This window comes from Saccopteryx leptura, chromosome 2, assembly GCF_036850995.1.
Source record: "Saccopteryx leptura isolate mSacLep1 chromosome 2, mSacLep1_pri_phased_curated, whole genome shotgun sequence".
NCBI classification, from domain to species: domain Eukaryota; kingdom Metazoa; phylum Chordata; class Mammalia; order Chiroptera; family Emballonuridae; genus Saccopteryx; species Saccopteryx leptura.
In genome coordinates, this window is record NC_089504.1 from 287,659,879 (window position 1) to 287,675,253 (window position 15,375).

Sequence of the window (15,375 nt, forward strand, 5' to 3'; positions counted from 1 at the left end):
CTGAAGTCTTAGAGAAGATGTTGATGCTGGAAGGAGTGTAAACTAGTATAACCAATTTGAATAAAGATTTGGCATTATCATATAAGGTTGAACACTAAATACCCAAGACCTACAGATTCCACTCCTAGGTAAATACACCCAGGAGAAATTTTTGTACAGAAGCACCAAAGGCAATATTGATTAAAACAGCAAAAGAAAACCCTAGAAATTGCATTAATATCAAGCAGCCTGAAAATGCATAAATTATGGTACTCTCACATAATAGATAGTTATGTAGCAGTGAAAAATGAATGAAACTCAACTTTACTCAACAAAAAAGATGAATCTTAATGTTGTGGTCTGAATGCTTATGTCCCCTTAGAATTCACATATTAAAATCCCATGGTCGGCCCTGGCCGGTTGGCTCAGCGGTAGAGCGTCGGCCTGGTGTGTGGGGGACCCGGGTTCGATTCCCGGCCAGGGCACACAGGAGAAGCGCCCATCTGCTTCTCCACCCCTCCCCCTCTCCTTCCTCTCTGTCTCTCTCTTCCCCTCCCGCAGCCGAGGCTCCATTGGAGCAAAGATAGCCCCGGCGCTGGGGATGGCTCCTTGGCCTCTGCCCCAGGCGCTAGAGTGGCTCTGGTCGCAACAGAGCGATGTCCCGGAGGGGCAGAGCATCGCCCCCTGGTGGGAAGAGCTTCGCCCCTGGTGGGCATGCCGGGTGGATCCCGGTCGGGCGCATGCGGGAGTCTGTCTGACTGTCTCTTCCCGTTTCTAGCTTCAGAAAAATACAAAAAAAATAATAATAAAAAATCCCATGGTCTTAAGAGGTGAGGCCTTAGGGAGGTGCTTAAATCGTGAGGGTGGAACCCTCATGAACTGACTTGGTGTTCTTATAAGAGACCCCCACAGAGATCCCTAGTTCTTTCTACCACACAAGGAAAAGTCTTCCACCTGGAGAAAGGTCATCACCCACCATGCTTGCACCCTGACTTCCAGCCACCAGAACTGTGTATAGTAAATTTCTATTGTTTATAAATCTGGTATTTTTTTAGAGGGCCTGGATGGATTAAGACATTAGTAACATGTTTCTGAAAATATAAGTCCAGAACACTAGATTAAAATTCCAAAATACAAAAACTAATACAAATATATTGCTTAATAATGCACATAAATGTGAAACGAAATTAAAGCAATGTAAGAATTATGTAAACACAAATCATGGAGGTTACTTTTGAGGGGGAGGCAGTGTTAAGTGATGAGGGCCAGGTATAAGTAGATGAAAGTTATTGGTAATATTTTCATTCTTGGGTTGGGGTGGTGAGGTGGAGAGTTAAGGTGTTCATTACATAATTTAAAAATAAATTGACTTAATATGAACGGGCTTCCAAGGACTACCGATTATAGTACATTACTAATTCAGTGTTCTTGAGGCTCATTTAAATAAACATGTACGGTACCCACACACCTCTCAGGGCTCTGGCCCAACTACATTATAAATAAGTGAGGAGTTTAATCAAGGATATGAGCAAAAATGTAGCATCCCACAACCAAGAACCTACTCCCCATCGTGCCACACGTCATCAATAGATCAGTAAATATCCAAGGAAGACAGAGCGACAAAATCCTAGTTTAACTAGGACGCAAACAAAAGAGGGAGGAATCACGTGTTGCTCCCTCCCACGCGCGGCGCGCCAATGATGTCACCAAGCCGCGCCCGGGCCATTGATTCCGACTGTAGGTAGAGAGGGCTACGTGGTGGGGCGGGCGGGGGGAGGGTCCGGCGGCAGCTGCAGCCTCCGCTGTAGTGTGCGTCCCGGAGAATTTCAAGACCCGGTAAGAGGCTTTTTCCTTCTTCGTCATCACCTTCTCGGCCGAGCGCCTGGCTCGCTCCGCCTCTCAAGGCTCCGACACTGATGGAACGGGTAGCGCGGAGGCTCCCGGGGGGCTCCGAGGGTGGCCGCGGGGCCCGGTGGGGATGCGGGGGCTGGGGACAGCGGCTGGGCTTGCAGCCTGGCGGGGAGCGGGCGCCTGGGCCCGTGTGCTGGTGTGCGTGTGTGCGCGCGGCTGTGGGCGGCAGAGCACGGATGCTCCGGCGCCCGTGCCAACCCGAGCCCGACAGCTGGGTACCAAAGGCCCTTGTTTCCCTCTCGCCTCGGAGAGGGACTGGATTGCGAGGCGCCTGGGACTGGTCTTGGTGCGCGCCTCCCTGCGCCGCGTAGTGCTAGCTGCAGAGGCCCGCGCCGCATCCCAGGGATAACATCCGCCGCCCTTGGCGTGCCTTACCCAAGGATGGCGTAGGCGGCCGCCGTGGAGAGCCCACTGCGGGGTCACGGCGGCCGCGCTCTGCCTCGGTCTGGTCCTGGTGCAGGAGGCCTAGTTGCGTCACCTCCCCTTCCTTCAGCTGCTTGGTTTGATTCTTGCGCCCGGTTAGAAGGTAAGCCCGCCTCAGGTGTTCCGTGTTGGTGTCAGAGTTTGAGAAACTTGCTTTTCAAAAAGGGACACCTGTCGTTGGATTTTTAAATACGGTGTGGTTAGCTGAGGGAGCAGAATCGAAGCGGCTAAGGGAGCAGACAGGCCTGCACAGTGGCTGTGGCGGCGAGGGAGGCCAGATTTACTAGAACAGGTCAGTGGGAGCAGAGAGCACAGGAGCATTAAATTGTCGAGCAAATGTGAGTGATGATACCAACTTCTTTCTTTACCAGAGGAGGCTTGTTTCTATCGTTTCAAAGGTCCTGGAAAATGTTTTTACCCCTTATTTCATTATTTGATATACAGTAAAGTGCTTGCAAGATGAGGGCAGGGAAACAGTGAAAAGGGACATGAACTTTGGAGTCAGGTCTGCCATTTAGCAGCTGTGTGACATTGAGTTATTTAGCCTCTCTACTCCTACTTGGTCTTATCTATAAAATGAGGATTATTATATCTACCTTTCAGGGTTGTTGTCAGAATTTGAAGTGTCTAGTTATTATTAGTAAGGGCACAGTCCCCAGGCACTTGAATTTACTTCCTCCATGTTGAAGATTTTCCACTGGTACAGCTGCTTGAGAGACAGGCAAACGTTTTGCTATTTTGGATGTTTGCTCCTCTGACAGATATGATAAAGCAGGGGGGGGGGGCACGGGGGGGGGGAGAGAACCTCAAGCCCATAATTTTTCTACTATAGACCTCAACATTGTAGTACTGGGAAGAGGTTAAGGCCTCACTTTATTAATTACAGCTTCTTTTTATTGAGAACTTGTTAGGTGCCTTACACTGTACCAAGCACTTTACATATGTTTATTTATTTAATCCCTCCAGCAACCCAGAGCAATAATTAGTATCCTCATTTTACAGATGCAGAAGGTGAGTCTTGGCCAAGATCCTGACACTAACTAGCTAATGGCAGAACTGAAACTTGAACCCAGACCCTCAGGCTTGTAGTTTGGGTCTTGTTATTTCTCACTGACTAGAGTCCTGGGACTGTGAACCTGTGCAGTGGGGGAAGGGAGAGGGCCAGTATTTACTGCAAGAATAATGTCTCAAATTGTCCAGTGATAAATTATCTTTTATTTTGCCCAGCATTGTCCAGATGTGAAATGAGATTTGGCCTTTTCACCCAGAGAAAAGAAAGGTTCATGGGCACACAGTGCTGGGATTGTAGGCACTCAATAGGTATTTGGTAAATTCCTGTGGAAAGAAGAAAAATTCATAAGGTACTGTTATTTCTGCCAGAAAGAGACCCATTGCTTAATACACAAAGGCTCCCTTGAGCCTAGCTATATGTAATATGAGCATTTTTCTGATTCATGGATTTAAAGATTTGAGGCTGTGTTTCAGACTAAGATTGGTATTATTATCTGTGACCAACTGATTAGAGCTTCATATATGTGAACAACAGGATCTAAGCTTTTGGGCTTTCTGTAGTGATCTCTTAAGACACAGCAGTTTACATTGCTATAACATGTTAGACTTGGACCATAATGGATACAGCTGCTTGAGTTAAGTTTGCTGGAGAACACTGGATGATTGTTTAATATCAGGGATACAGTATTCAAAATACTAGTTTGTTGCAAAATTAAATGGGAAAGATCTGTGACTAATGTGCATTAATGTGGGGATAGCAAAGTGGTTTAAACAGATGATGTTCTTCATGTTTTTTGATGACCTATTCTGTGTTGACCCTCTGTGAAAGAAGACTTAGGGTTTCATAGTGAAGTAGTAGGAACTCACAAGGTTTATCTAACCCATCCATATAAACTGTGACTTACACACACACACACACACACACACTCACCCCAAGGAGTTCTTGTTGCTACTTCTATACCCTTCCAGATACCTTGAAGCCACTATTTCACCATCTTTAACAAACTTAATGGAAGAAACCCTCTGACATAATTCATCCTCCTTTTCTTCTGTACCCAACTACCACACACATGGTGAAGCTCTTTCCCAAAAAGGGGATATTAATCTAATTGCAAATGACAGAAACCCAGTGTAAACTAACTTAAGCAAAAATAGGTTTCCTTTCTTTTGATCATTTAACTAGGAAGTGCAAAGATGATCTTCAGGCATGGCTGGATCATGAGGCTGAAATGAATTTTTTTTTTTTTTTTTTTTTTTTGAAGCTGGAAATGGGGAGAGAGTCAGACTCCCGCATGCGCCTGACCAGGATCCACCCGGCACGCCCACCAGGGGCGGAAGCTCTGCCCACCAAGGGGCGATGCTCCGCCCCTCCGGGGCCTCGCTCTGTTGCGACCAGAGCCTCTCTAGCGCCTGGGGCAGAGGGCAAGGAGCCATCCCCAGTGCCCGGGCCATCTTTGCTCCAATGGAGCCTCAGCTGCGGGAGGGGAAGAGAGAGACAGAGAGGAAGGAGAGGGGGAGGGGTGGATAAGCCGATGGACGCTTCCCCTATGTGCCCTGGCTGGGAATCGAACCCGGGACTTCTGCACGCAAGGCCGACGCTCTACCACTGAGCCAACCGGCCAGGGCCTGAAATGAAATTTTGAGGACTCTTTTGTCCCTGCCTTTCTCGCTGCTTTTTGTTTATTGGCTTCAGTTTCTCCTGTTTTCTCTACAAATACTGTAAAGGCTGTCTACCAGCATTCCCGAGGCTATGACCTTAGAACTGTCTTCTATCATTGTAAACTAATTACTGTGGACAAGGAGATAGGGATACCATGATGGGACAGGTCTGTGTCACAGGCCCACTCCTGGAATGAAGGAGTAAACTACCTCTGTAACCACATGGGGTAGGGAAGTACAGAGGTACTCAGCAGAAAAAAACAGCCAATGACTACACAGGTGTGTGTGTCTGCACGCACACATGTTTGTATGTGCTTTCATATCCTATTTCTTTGAGGCCCATCCAAAGCCTTACAACTGAAATGAACCCACCTCGTTTTGTTTGTCCATCACACACTCATTCTATTGTGGCATTGATCGTGGGTTCTCTGTCGCTTCCATGCCTTTGCATCTGCCTTTTGGGTTGCCCTTTCCTGCTGCTTCATCTGGCTGACTTCCTTTTGGATTCAGATCAGATTTCTCCCAGAAGCCTTCCTTGGCTTCCATCAATGAATTAGGCACTCCTTCTCTGCTTCCATAAACACCTGAGCACAACCCACCTGTGGATTTGATTTCTGTTTGTTAATTGTCTAAACTGGTCAGTTCTTGGTTCTGGCAAGGTGGCTCAGTAGGTAGAGTGCTGTCCTACATTCCAAGGTTGTGGGTTTGGTCCCAGTCAGGGCACATACAAGAAGCAATCAATGAGTGCACAACTAAATGAAACAACTAAGTGAAATGAGTTGATGCTTCTCTCTCTTGCTCAAAGCAATAGAAAAAAACATAATAAACTGGTCAGTTCTCTAGATTGGGAACCCTTGAAAACAGAGATGCTCTTTGCTTTGTATTCCTCACCTCCCATCTTTAACTGTCTTTATGTTTATTTGTAGCACATACAACCAATTGACATTGTATATTTATTTGTATTTTGTTTTGGGGGGGGTTGGTGTCAGGGACAGTTGGGAACAAAGACAGGAAGGGAGAAGGATGAGAAGCATCAGTTCTTTTTTGTGGCACCTTAGTTGTTCATTGATTGCTTTCTCATATGTGACCTGACCCAGGACTACAGCTACAGCAGAACGAGTGACCCCTTGCTCAAGCCAGCAACCACGGGGTTATGTCTGTGATCCTGTACTCAAGCCAGATGAGCTGCACTTAAGCCAGCGACCTCGGGGTTGCGAACCTGCATCCCCTGCATCACAGCCCGATGCTCTATCCACTGCACCACTTGCTGGTCAGGCTTTTTTTTATTATTATTCTTTTTTTGTTTATTTTTGTATTTTAATTCATTTTAGAGAGAGGAAAGAGGAGAAGAAGGGAGGAGCAGGAAGCATCAACTCCCATATGTGTCTTGACTGGGCAAGCCTAAGGTTTCGAACTGGTGACCTCAGTGTTCCAAGCTGACACTTTATCTACTATGCCACCCCAGGTCAGGCCTATATTTATTTGTTTATCGCCATATAAGCTTCCTGAAAATAATGGAAGAGAATTTTTGTGACCCTGGCTGGGTAGTTCAGTTGGTTAGCATCCTCACATTACGTCAAGATTGGGGGTTTGATCCCCAGGGAACATGCAAGAATCAATCAATAAGTGCATAAATAAGTGGAACAACAAATCAGTGTTTCGCTCTCCCTCTTCCTCGCTCTAAAAATCAACAAATAAAAATTTAAAAAAAAATTTTGTTTGGTTTACTGCTGTATCTCTAGGGCCTAGGACAGTGCCAGGCACATAGTATGTGCTTACTAAACGTTTATTAAACAAATGAATGAAAATCTCCCCACAGGGAGAAAATGCTGGTATCATGTTGATGAGGATTCCGACCTACATGGTAGATACAGTTCTCACAGTAAATATGTGTACACTCGAGTACCACGAGGTCCATCCTGGAAAGGCAGAAACTCTCTCCCCAGGTGCGTCTGTCTGAAGCTGCAGAGGCCAAGGGTCAGGCCCCAAGGAGAAGCCACCTGGAAATTCCACTCTGTGAGATGTTGTATTCCCTTCAGACCTTTCTGAATTATGGTAGGATGGATATATATTAAGGATTTTTCTACAGGTTGAGTCTTTTTCCTTATTTTAAAAACATTTTCTTGAGCCAGGTACTATTCTAAGCTCTTTATAAATAACTCATTCTTTGGCCATGGTTTTGGGATCAAGACTTGCAAACTTTAAAAAAAATTTCTTTTTAAGTACTAGGACACTAAAGAAAGGCCAAAAAAAATCCAGATTAAAATTTTATAAAAAAAAGACCACTCTTCATCCAGTTCATCTCACCCTCCAGAGGTGGAGCTACTAATCATAGCTTGTGTGTCTCCTTCTTGACCTTTTCTTAAGATTTTACAGCTACGAGTAAAATAAATATACTATATATATCTTGTTGCTTGGTTTTCGCCCAAATACAGCCAGGTTCCACATGCCGATGTGCACTTTGCCTGTTCCATAGTTTTCAGGTTGCTTCTCCTGCACCCACCCCTGCTCCCTCCGGAGCACAGCCTCCCTGCCTCAGGGTGTGTGGCAGAGCTGAACGGAGTGGAATCCCTCCTACAGCTCTCACTCAGGGAGGACCCAAACCTTACCTTCTACCCATCCCCATTCTCCTGGTTTTTGTGGGACCTTTTGGAATGCTATCCATATCACTCTCACCTCCTAACAACAACAAAAAAAGGGAGGTGGGGAATTCCCATTTATTTATTTATTTTTTAACACAAAAGGAGAGTTCTCATGAAAGTACTGTAGAGACTTGAGATGAGATGCAATTGTTTAACCCCATACTTAGCTGCAAACATCACCCTCTTCTAGTGCTTAGTCTTGATTTTCATCCAACAAAGTGAATACCAGTTTTCAGTGCAATGCCCAACCATTCTGCTGTGCTCCTGCCCTTACCAGGATGGGGTATTTTAACTAAAAAAGGAAAATCTTAGCTAGGTTGAAAAGTAGTATCTCATTTTAATTTGCATTTTTGTTATGATTAAGATTGAACTTGGCCCTGGCCAGTTGGCTCAGTGGTAGAGCATCAGCCTGGCGTGCAGGAGTCCCGGGTTCGATTCCTGGCCAGGGCACACAGGAAAAGTGCCCATCTGTTTCTCCACCGCTCCCCCTCTCCTTCCTCTCTGTCTCTCTCTTCCCCTCCCGCAGCCAAGGCTCCATTGGAGCAGCGTTTGCCCAGGTGCTGAGGATGGCTCTGTGGCCTCTGCCTCAAGCGCTAGAATGGCTCTGGTGGCGGCAGAGCGACGCCCCAAGATGGGCAGAGCATCGCCCCCTGGTGGGCATGCCGGGTGGATCCCGGTCGGGCGCATGCGGGAGTCTGTCTGACTCCCTCCCTGTTTCCAACTTCAGAGAAATACAAAAAAAAAAAAAAGATTGAACTTTTTGCATATGCCTATTAACTATTTTTATTTGTGTTTCAAATTGTCAGTTAATATTTTGTCTATAGTCACTTATTGTGTTATTTTTATAGATTATACAAATTCTCTAAAAAATATGAGTATGTTCATTATAATAAAAACAAAAAACTTTATTTGCTTTGAATATTTTTCCAATTTGGTATTTGCCATATAATTTTGGCTTTATCATTAAACATACGTATTTTTCATTTTTTTGTAGACAAATTTTGTGTTTTTATTTCTTCTGCTGCTTGTAAGCTTTAAAGTGTTTTTTTCTCATTGTGTATTCCAGTATTTTATGGTTTGCTTTTTGACATATTACTTTAAAAAGCTAATATTCAGTTTATTTCAGATTATGACAAGATATTTGATGAAAATATTGTGTAATGTTTTAAATAAAATCCGTTTGAATTAGATAAAGGTCTATGTTTTGTTTTAAAGATCTTTGCATTAGTGTATATATTATATATTTTTCCTTTTTAAAATATCAAAATTTGTTCCACAAAACAAATTCAAATATATGTATAATTCTAATGATTTTAATGTCCTTGGCATTTTCATAAATTGCTGCATGAAACAGTGTTTATCAGTGTCTGTGATCTGGTTTGGACCAGTACTCCTGGTTCCGCTAACAACATCCAAGTATGTAGCCCAGATGATGAGTCTAGCTTCTTCTGGTGCCCTTATTAGTGGGATGCGAACTCTTTTTTACAATAAACGGCACATAATTTATGTGATACATTCAGTGAATTTTGAAAAATATATAATATACCCATTTAGTCACCATTCAAATCAAGAAAATAAAATACCCCCATCACCCAAGAAAGTTCCCTCATGCTCTTTTCTAGTCACCACCATCCCCAAAGGCCGGCACTGTTCCGATAGCTGTCATCGTAAATTAGTTTTGCTAGTTCTAAAATTTCGTGTAAATGGAATTGTACTTTTGTGCATGGCTACTTACAGCAAATTTAAACCATGTGGATTGCATCATTATCTTCTGTATGAATATACCTCAGTTCATTTATTCATCACTTGGTTGATGGACAGTTGGTTTGTTTCCAGTTTGAGGCTATTAAGAATAAAGCTCTATGAATATTGTTTTTTACTATTATGGTTAAAAAGAAATGAAATTTACCATCTTAATCATTTTTGAGTTACAGTTTAGTAATGGTTCATACAGGGAGGGGCAAAAGTAAATTTATAGTTCATATGGAAAATAATATAACTGATAAGTAAAACAGTAATAATACAAGAATAAACTATTTCACCTTCTGCATAACTGTAAGCCTACTTTTGCCCTGCTCTGTGTATTCACATTGTAAAACATCTCCAGAACGTTTTCATCTTGCAACCTGAAACTCTGTACTTATCAAGCAGCAACTCCCCTTGCCCCTTCTCCCTACCCCTGGTTCTAGGACCATTCTGGCATGTCTTGATGGCCATTTTCTGAATCAGGTAGATAGTGCTGGGTCATACGGTGGTTATGTATCTAACCCTAAAGGAAACAGCTGAATTGTTTTCCAAAGTGGTTGTACTGTTTTACATTCCCACTAACAGTGTATAAGAGTTCTAGTTGCTCCATTATCCTGGCCAACATTAGATGTCACGAGTTTTTTATTTTTGCCAATCTGATGGCTGCGAAGTGATATCTCACTGTGGTTTTACCACATCATGTTTTGATTTATTTACATGGCTGTTTCTGTTATTATACTGAGCTTTTTTTTTTTTTTTTTGTATTTTTCTGAAGTTGGAAACGGGGAGGCAGTCAGACAGACTCCCGCATGCGCCTGACCGGGATCCACCCGGCATGCCCACCAGGGGCGATGCTCTGCCCATCTGGGGCGTTGCTCTGTTGCAACCAGAGCCATTCTAGCACCTGAGGCAGAGGCCACAGAGCCATCCTCAGCGCCCGGGCCAACTTTGCTCCAATGGAGCCTTGGCTGTGGGAGGGGAAGAGAGAGACAGAGAGGAAGGAGAGGGGGAGGGGTGGAAAAGCAGATGGGCGCCTCTCCTGTGTGCCCTGGCCGGGAATCGGACCCGGAACTCCTGCACGCCAGGCCGACAATGTACCACTGAGCCAACAGTCCAGGGCCTATGCTGAGCTTCTTAAGGGCAAGTTTCATGAAATACATGTTTATTTCCCTATTGAGGGATAATGATGTTTTATTATAGAAAACTTGAAAATTGTAGAAAATGATTAAAATGAGTAAAACCACAGGTAACTACCTCTCGGGCATCATCATGAACAGGTTGGTGTTTTTTGTGCAAGGTTCTGTTGGTTATCCCACAGATGAGGCAGTTCCAGGGTTGGTTGATTGGGCAACCTAGCAGTGTCCCAGCACTCCATTCTGTCATCCTCGGGGCATTACTTATTTACAGCTAGGAAATTTTGTCACAGAAAGCCCCAGACAGACTTCTTTTTATTTTTATTCAGTGAGCAGAGGGGAGGCAGAGGCAGATCCCCACATGCACTACAACCAGGATCCACCCAGCTAGCCCAGTAGGGGGTGATGCTCTGCCCATTGGGGGGGGGGGGTTTGCTCCATTGCTAGGCAACCAAGCTTTTCCTAGGCCTGAGGTGGAGGCAGTGGAGCCATCCTCGGCACCAGAGGCCAACTCGTTCCAACTGAGCCATGGGAAGAGAGAGAGAGATGTGAGAGGGGGAGGGGTGGAGAAGCAGATGGGCACTTCTCTTGTGTGCCCTGACCAGGAATCGAATCTGGGACATCTACATGTGGGGCCGACACTCTACCTCTGAGCCAGCCAGCCATGGCCCCAGACAGACTTCCTTTTGTGCTTTGTTGACCAGAATTGTATCACCTGTATTATTGGCAAGAGAAATGGACTTGCCAAGACTAGGTTATGAGACAAATCCCATTCCTCCCTCTGGGTCTGGGGAGGAAGCCAGACCTTCTGAGAGGAAAAAACAGAATCTGACCTCTCTCAGAAAGGAAGGCATAGTTCTAGGGTAGGCAGTCAGCACTGTCTGCCATTGAGGCATATTGTTTTTCAAAGCTAAAATTGTTCTCTGTTTACAATTTTATGTTCTTTCCACTTTCATGATACTCACTCTAAATATCACTTTTATGTGTTGTATGATTTATGATTGTACCTGAATCTACTTGGCCATGTCTCCAGTTCTGGACATTAAAGCTATTTTCACTTTTTGCTATTGTAAACAATACTATAGCAAACATAAGGTTTTTTGGTAGATTTCTAATTATCTCAAAGTTTTTATGATTTTATTAACTACATTTATTGCCTGACCAGATGGTGGTGCAGTGGATAGAGCATTGACCTGGGACACTGGGGACCCAGGTTCAAAACTCAAGGTCACCGGCTTGAGTGCAGGCTTGTCAGCTTGAGCATGGGGTTGCATACTTGAGCCTGGGATCATCAAAATGATTCCACTGGCTTGAGCCAAAAGGTCGCTGGCTTAAAGCCCTAGGTCACTGACTTGAGCAAGGGGTCACTGGCTCAGCCGGAGCCCCTGGTTAATTAGTGCCACGTATGAGAAACAATCAGTGAATAACTGAAGTGGTGCAACTACAAGCTGATGCTTCTCATCTCTCTCTCTCTCTCTCAAAAATAAATAAAAATAATTTATATTTATTAATAATGACTGCTGACTATTAACCGAGGTTATGAACATATTTAAGAATTTTTATACACACCGTGCAATTGCTTTGTAAAAAGATTAAACCCATCAGTTCAGCCTTATATAGCAGAGTACCTGTTTTTCCAACTTAGTTTTCCCTTTTCTGTCTTTCTTTCAATCATTAATGTATATTCATTTGACAAATACTTGTTGAGTACCTTCTACAGCCAAAGCGCTATACAAGACTTGTTCTGCTCAGGAAAGACAATGTAAATGATCATACAGACATGTAGTAATTAAAACTAGTGATAAATATTATAAAGAAAGCTTCCTAGGATTTTGGGTACTAAGAACTTTATATGCCTTCTGCCCTTTGGCATAGCGACAGGAGTGGAGGAGAAAACTGTGACTTGGCTTTTCCCAAGGTTCCAAGCCAAGAGTACTCTGTGGCTGTTGACATACAGGATGGAAGATGCCTTTTGTGAAGTCTGGTTAGGATAAGCTTGGTCGTGGAGTGGCACACACCGGTATGGACTTGGGCCTTCATCCAAAGAGCAATGGGAAGCTACTGAAAGGTTTAAAGAAAGGAGATGGCAGTGAGATCATATGTGAGAACCTTCTGAAGGGGGCCAGAGTGCAAAATTAGATTGTGAAGATCACCATGGAATCCCTAATCAGCACTGAGTAATCTCATTTTTTAATTGTTAATTTTATAAATGAACACTTAATCATATCACATTTTCATGTCTTTAATTAATAGTGTGACTGGATATTTCCCCCAAGTGTTTGATGGGCATTTGTGCTTCCTTTTTTGTGAATTGCCTTTTATTGACTGCAGTTTTAGTGTAATGGAGCCAAAGTGCCGACTGTTACCTTGAACAGCCTCTATAACGGGTTGGGAACCTATGACTTGCGAGCCAAATGTGGCTCTTTTGATGGCTGCATCTGGCTCGCAGACAAATCTTTAATAAAAAAAAATAATAACGAGCCTGACCTGTGGTGGCACAGTGGATAACGCATCGACCTGGAAATGCTGAGGTCGCCGGTTCGAAACCCTGGGCTTGCCTGGTCAAGGCACATATGGGAGTTGATGCTTCCAGCTCCTCCCCCCTTCTCTCTCTCTGTTTCTCTCTCTCTCCCCCTCTCTCTCTCCTCTCTAAAAATGAATAAAGAAAAAAAAAAGATTAAAAAAATAATAATAACGTTAAAGATATAAAACATTCTCATGTATTACAATCCATTCATTTCCTACCACTCATGTTCATGGTTGCAGGTGGCTGGAGCCAATCACAGCTATCCTCCAGGACAACACCAAATTTTTATTGGGTAATGCGTAATGTACACGGGTCATTGTATGGCTCTCACGGAATTACATTTTAAAATATGTGGCGTTCATGGCTCTCTCAGCCAAAAAGGTTCCCGACTCCTGCTCTATAACTTTGTTCTGCCTCAGTTTCCTCTTCTGTAATATGGGGATGGTAGTAGTGTATCTCTTTGATAAAGTGATCGTGAGGATTAAAAGATAAACTATAGTGATAACACATATGAGCATTGTATATATATGTGATACCATGTCTAAGTACGTATGTGGGCTTTACACATATATACGTTTAACTGTGTCCTACATATGTATGTTAACTGTGATTCAATGTCTGTTTTCATTTTATTATTAATAGGGTTTTTTTTTTACTTTTTTTTTTACAGAGACAGAGAGTCAGAGATAGGGATAGATAGGGACAGACAGACAGGAATGGAGAGAGATGAGAAGCATCAATCATCAGTTTTTTGTTGCGACACCTTAGTTGTTCATTGATTGCTTTCTCATATGTGCCTTGACCGCGGGCCTTCAGCAGACCGAGTAACCCCTTGCTCAAGCCAGCGACCTTGGGTCCAAACTGGTGAGCTTTGCTCAAACCAGATGAGCCCGCGCTCAAGTTGGTGACCTTGGGGTCTCGAACCTGGGTCCTCTGCATCCAGTCTGACACTCTATCCACTGCGCCACCGCCTGGTCAGGCTTTTTTTACTTTTTACTATGAACATATTCAAGCACTGTGTCATTTTTTGAAGCACAGAATTTACCTGCAGTGAACAGATGTCGCTCTCTTTTTTGTAATGTTTCCCCTTGCTGTAAAACAGGTCAGGTCATACACACTGACTTTGTTTATTAATGCTTTTATTTAAAATACTTTTCAAATAGTCCTTTAATCCATTTATAATTTATATTCATTTATTAATATAAGGCAAGGCTCTAAATAGATTTTTTTTTTCCAAAAAGCCAACAAATTGGTTCTATCTGTTGACTAACCCTTCTTCCCCTTGCTGCTGCTTTTGGCCTCCGACTTTTCAGGCATTGGATCTGTACACACTAGGGTCTATTGGGGACTCTGTTCCTGCTCTGTTAGTCTGTAGCTCCGTTCTTGTATTATGCCAGTACTGCCTTGACTTAATCAGTATAGATGTTCTCTTTTAAAAAAAATATTTTTGTCATTCTTGCCTATTCTTGCACTTGAACTTTATAATCATTTTGTTAGTTGTCCACTCCTTACTACCCCTATATACATTAGAGTTTGAAGAAAACTGTTAATTTGGCTCTAATTGACATTTATAAACTATTTGGCCATTACATTTGGGGCTAGTATCCTATTTAAGACATATAGTCCTCAGCCGAGTTCATACTTTTCCACATGTAGGCTCTTGACATTTCTTAAGATTATTCATAAATGTTTTTCTCTTTAAAAATGTTGATTTGCAAAAAAAAAAAAAAAAAGTTTATTTGCTATTAAGAATATAGTATTTTTCCGGCCCTGGCTGGTTGGCTCAGCAGTAGAGCGTCAGCCTGGCGTGAAGGAGTCCCAGGTTCGATTCCCGGCCAGGGCACACAGGAGAAGCGCCCATCTGCTTCTCCAACCCTCCCCCTCTCCTTTCTCTCTGTCTCTCTCTTCCCCTCCTGCAGCCAAGGCTCCATTGGAGCAAAGATGGCCCGGGCACTGGGGATGGCTCTGTGGCTTCTGCCTCAGGCGCTAGAATGACTCTAGATGCAACAGAGCGACGCCCCAGAGGGGCAGAGCATTGCCCCCTGGTGGGCATGCCGGGTGTGTCCTGGTCGGGCGTAGGTGGGAGTCTGTCTGACTGCCTCCCCGTTTCCAGCTTCGGAAAAATGAAAAAAAAAATTATTAAAAAAAATAAAGAATATAGTATTTTTCCTATAAAGAAATTGTTTTGTTTTATATATTTCTCTTATATCCCACCATATTCCTTGACTGATGTTGGTTCTAAAGAAGAGTTTTTTCAGGTAATCTTATATTAACTAGGGTTATGATATTATCATCTGCAAATAATCTGTGTTATTTTTTCCTTTTAAAATTTATCTTTTATTTG

General features: G+C 43.4%; 1 protein-coding gene and 1 non-coding gene across 3 annotated transcripts in view; one reads left to right on the forward strand and one right to left on the reverse strand.

Moving 5' to 3' along the window:
• Positions 1 to 1,700: 1,700 nt before the first annotated feature.
• The window catches only part of ADAR (adenosine deaminase RNA specific), a 54,099-nt gene continuing 40,424 nt past the window's right edge, over positions 1,701 to 15,375 (forward strand). Inside the window, exon 1 of one of the 2 annotated variants that reach the window (XM_066362366.1) lies at positions 1,701 to 1,716. The gene's annotated coding sequence lies outside the window, so the exon portion shown is untranslated. Of the gene's footprint in view, positions 1,816 to 15,375 lie in introns of both variants that reach the window. The other variant, XM_066362365.1, reaches the window with a different exon arrangement.
• On the reverse strand, positions 4,875 to 4,950 carry TRNAA-UGC (transfer RNA alanine (anticodon UGC)). The gene has a single exon. It is a non-coding gene; the product is annotated as a tRNA-Ala (tRNA).